We start from the raw sequence: 5,000 nt of genomic DNA, 5'->3' as shown, positions 1-5,000 counted from the left end.
GGATGTGGTAGCCGTTTCTCAGGCTCCCTCTCCGGAATCGAACCCTGATTCCCCGTTACCCGTTACAACCATGGTAGGCGCAGAACCTACCATCGACAGTTGATAAGGCAGACATTTGAAAGATGCGTCGCCGGTACGAGGACCGTGCGATCAGCCCAAAGTTATTCAGAGTCACCAAGGCAAACGGACCGGACGAGCCGACCGATTGGTTTTGATCTAATAAAAGCGTCCCTTCCATCTCTGGTCGGGACTCTGTTTGCATGTATTAGCTCTAGAATTACCACAGTTATCCAAGTAACGTGGGTACGATCTAAGGAACCATAACTGATTTAATGAGCCATTCGCGGTTTCACCTTAATGCGGCTTGTACTGAGACATGCATGGCTTAATCTTTGAGACAAGCATATGACTACTGGCAGGATCAACCAGGGAGCTGCGTCAACTAGAGCTGAGCAGCCGGCCGCCCGGGAGTGTGTCCCGGGGGCCCGCGCGAACACGCAAGCGTCCGCTCAATCATTCTGCAAACAGGAGGAGGCTGAGCTCCCCTGCACAATACACCTCGAAACCCTCTCAGGTCCCGGCGGCGCGCAGCGCCGTCCCAAGTACTTGGTCGGGTTCGAGAGAGGCGCAATCGCCCGGAGTTAGGCGAGTAGACGCTTTCGGTGCGACCACCCGTGCTCCCAACTGAGCTTGCCGCTGCCGACAGAGGCCCGGGAGCGTGCTGTCGTGGCATTGCCGGCGGGAGACAACACGCGCCACCTACGGTGACCGGCAGCTCCAACGCCAGCGCCACAGAAGGACAAAAGCCCCACTTGGGTGCCGAAGCGAACTCTCCCAGCACAGCGCACACGCCAACACATCCGCACAGCTGCGATACAAACCACCAGCGAGAACCGCTGGGGCGACCGAGCAGCAGACGGCGTCGCGGCGCCGAGCGCCGGGCGGCGGCGCATCCTCAACGCACACAGTCCTCAATCGGACCAGCACACTGCAGATGTCCACCGCGCTTCGCACCGGGCCCGCGAGGACCTACTTTGGCCGCACGGCGCCGCGCGCAGGGTGCGCCGGCGCGCAGCTGCGACGCCTGCCGCGTCCGTCGGCCGGCGCGCCTGCCACTGGCCGCCCCCACCAGCCGGCTGTAGCGCGTGCGCCCACGCACCGCGCGGCCAGCACGCCGGGAGGCGCCCCCTCACCGGCCGGGGACGGTCCCACCCAGCCACCGCCGCGTATCGCTTCACACCCAGATGCCGTTCAGTTTCGTCGGCATGGTGGGTATCGCTGGAACAACCGGTTAGTACCTCAACCTATCGTCGCCATCACCGATTCACCCCTAGCGAGAACAACCGCACCACAACGGGTTACCATTTCTTCATTTGCGTAACTTCACCAGAAAACGTAGGCGTCCATCGCCATTTGCAACTTCAACCATTATTGCATGCCTGTGTCAGGTGTCACGCCACACTACGTCTGCCCACATACACGCAACAAAATGTGCACGCCTAGACAATACGTGGAAGGTGGCCCCCGTACGTATGCGATGTCCATTGCTCGAACGACTGTCAACCGGCTTCTGTAGCATGTCGCAGATATGGAACGCGCTGCACCATGCCATCACGGTGTGTGAGGAGAGACGACTAGGTCCGAATACATCAACAGACAGCTCATGCTGATCGCCATCCACGGCGTCCGTTCCTCCCACACGTCTCTATGGCGTACCACACTGCAATCCAGCTCTCATAGGGAGACGACACGTAGCTGCGTGCACAATATTTGCACTGTATGGTCCGCCGTTTTTGGGCGCAGTCGTTGTACGGTCACACATGTGCCACGATGTATCATTCAGTACATAAGGACGAATGTGCAGTACAGATTGTGGTTCACGCGTACGACATCAGCGGACAGTTGACACAGGCCGCACCACAACGTAGCCTGCGTACGTCGCATGCGAAGGGCATTGAACATGCAAACTTGTCACCAACCACCTTGCGAAGGCAGGGGGCAAGGTGGGGACGTGGGGAGAGGTGGGGGGGGGGGGGGGGCGGCATGTACGCCCTGCTGCCATCCACATTACAGTGTACAGCAGGAGCATGTGGAAAGTCAGCAAGACTTGCAAGGTGTTTAACATGAAGCGATACACAGGGGAGCGGGCAGTGCGAGTAGCGAACTATATTGCGAGGGTTGCGGGTGGGCAACACTACACTAATTGAACGAGTCGTATAACAATTACAGAGCAGGTTTAGGCGACAACGTGGGTTACGATAGGCGACAACGTGGGTTACGTTAGGGACAACGTGGGTTACGTTAGGGGACAACGTGGGTTACGTTAGGGGACAACGTGGGTTACGTTAGGGGACAACGTGGGTTACGTTAGGGGACAACGTGGGTTACGTTAGGGGACAACGTGGGTTACGTTAGGGGACAACGTGGGTTAGGTTAAGGCACAACATGGGTTAGGTTAAGGCACAACATGGGTTAGGTTAAGGCACAACATGGGTTAGGTTAAGGCACAACATGGGTTAGGTTAAGGCACAACATGGGTTAGGTTACGGCACAACATGGGTTAGGTTAAGGCACAACATGGGTTAGGTTAGGGGACAACATGGGTTAGGTTAGGGGACAACATGGGTTAGGTTAAGGCACAACATGGGTTAGGTTAAGGCACAACATGGGTTAGGTTAGGGGACAACATGGGTTAGGTTAGGGCACAACATGGGTTAGGTTAGGGGACAACATGGGTTAGGTTAGGGGACAACATGGGTTAGGTTAGGGGACAACATGGGTTAGGTTAGGGGACAACATGGGTTAGGTTAGGGGACAACATGGGTTAGGTTAGGGGACAACATGGGTTAGGTTAGGGGACAACATGGGTTAGGTTAGGGGACAACATGGGTTAGGTTAAGGCACAACATGGGTTAGGTTAGGGGACAACATGGGTTAGGTTAGGGGACAACATGGGTTAGGTTAGGGGACAACATGGGTTAGGTTAGGGGACAACATGGGTTAGGTTAGGGGACAACATGGGTTAGGTTAAGGCACAACATGGGTTAGGTTAGGGCACAACATGGGTTAGGTTAGGGCACAACATGGGTTAGGTTAGGGCACAACATGGGTTAGGTTAGGGGACAACATGGGTTAGGTTAGGGGACAACATGGGTTAGGTTAGGGGACAACATGGGTTAGGTTAGGGGACAACATGGGTTAGGTTAGGGGACAACATGGGTTAGGTTAGGGGACAACATGGGTTAGGTTAGGGGACAACATGGGTTAGGTTAGGGGACAACATGGGTTAGGTTAGGGGACAACATGGGTTAGGTTAGGGGACAACATGGGTTAGGTTAAGGCACAACATGGGTTAGGTTAAGGCACAACATGGGTTAGGTTAGGGGACAACATGGGTTAGGTTAGGGGACAACATGGGTTAGGTTAGGGGACAACATGGGTTAGGTTAAGGCACAACATGGGTTAGGTTAGGGGACAACATGGGTTAGGTTAAGGCACAACATGGGTTAGGTTAGGGGACAACATGGGTTAGGTTAGGGGACAACATGGGTTAGGTTAAGGCACAACATGGGTTAGGTTAAGGCACAACATGGGTTAGGTTAAGGCACAACATGGGTTAGGTTAGGGGACAACATGGGTTAGGTTAGGGGACAACTTGGGTTAGGTTAGGGGACAACATGGGTTAGGTTAAGGCACAACATGGGTTAGGTTAAGGCACAACATGGGTTAGGTTAGGGGACAACATGGGTTAGGTTAGGGGACAACATGGGTTAGGTTAGGGGACAACATGGGTTAGGTTAAGGCACAACATGGGTTAGGTTAGGGGACAACATGGGTTAGGTTAAGGCACAACATGGGTTAGGTTAGGGGACAACATGGGTTAGGTTAGGGGACAACATGGGTTAGGTTAAGGCACAACATGGGTTAGGTTAAGGCACAACATGGGTTAGGTTAAGGGACAACATGGGTTAGGTTAGGGGACAACTTGGGTTAGGTTAGGGGACAACATGGGTTAGGTTAAGGCACAACATGGGTTAGGTTAAGGCACAACATGGGTTAGGTTAAGGTACAACATGGGTTAGGTTAAGGTACAACATGGGTTAGGTTAGGTTACACGTTGTTGTAAGGAAAGGTGTGGGGGGGGGGGGGGGGGCGGGGCGGCAGGTTCGTTGATAGTGATTATAGTAAGTGAATGCTTGTGACATGATGAGATTTGTCACGTCAGGATGCACCTTTGGCTTATTAGAGGCGGCGCTCCAATTCTATGCTTGTGTCAGACCTGTGTCTTTGACTCATGTCATTGTTTGTGCGCTGTGACAGGAGGTACTATTGTGATGTTGGGTGCACCGTTGTATAGGACATGTGTGGGTGTTGGTGCCTTATCTGCGCAATGGTGGATGTCGAAAGGGTGGGATATTCTATTTTCCGCATGGACCTCCTGGTCTGGTTGTGATAGTGTGGATTGTGTAATGTGGCGGAGAGGATGCACTGGATGTTGTTCCATGCTGGTGCTTACATATTGTATGTGCGCCTGTTAGAAGCAGAGAGTGGTGCGTGATCAGAGTGTCTGGCTGACGTGTGGTTCCCATTGTGGGCAGACTCTTTCAGCATGTATACGGACAGTTGTATATATTTTCTGTAGTTTGATGGCTCTGCATTGATTACTAATCAGCGCCGTGTGTACGGGTAATCTGGTTCCAGTCCACAATGTTCTATCTGTGTACATTAGTGACAAAGACTCCCCCCATGCAGTGGGGCTCGGTCTGTTATAACTCTTCCGCGTAATATATTTGCCCCACGTTTTTGCGAGTGCGAGTGCGAGTGCAACGCGCATGGGGACCGACATGCTGATGGCTCGGTATCGGACGCCGTACAGTGAGCAACGCGATCGCGTCTCTCGCTCGTAAGTGGTACAGGTCGCGGCTCATGTATAGGGACAGCGGGAATGTCGCATATTGGAAATAACTCTTCATGAAACGCAAGTTATAGGGGTGGATTGC

The 5,000-nt window shown here is 53.6% G+C and overlaps 1 non-coding gene across 1 annotated transcript in view; it reads right to left on the bottom strand.

The window, feature by feature from the left end:
• The window catches only part of LOC124774725, a 1,908-nt gene extending 1,476 nt beyond the window's left edge, over positions 1 to 432 (bottom strand). Inside the window, exon 1 of the ribosomal RNA XR_007015463.1 lies at positions 1 to 432. This exon is cut by the window's left edge and continues 1,476 nt beyond it. This is a non-coding gene — a ribosomal RNA (small subunit ribosomal RNA).
• Between the last annotated feature and the right edge of the window lie 4,568 nt (positions 433 to 5,000).

Source organism: Schistocerca piceifrons, unplaced genomic scaffold, assembly GCF_021461385.2.
Source record: "Schistocerca piceifrons isolate TAMUIC-IGC-003096 unplaced genomic scaffold, iqSchPice1.1 HiC_scaffold_97, whole genome shotgun sequence".
NCBI classification, from domain to species: Eukaryota; Metazoa; Arthropoda; class Insecta; order Orthoptera; family Acrididae; genus Schistocerca; species Schistocerca piceifrons.
The sequence above is the reverse complement of the archived record's forward strand: the minus strand, read 5'-3'. Positions and strand labels throughout refer to the sequence as shown.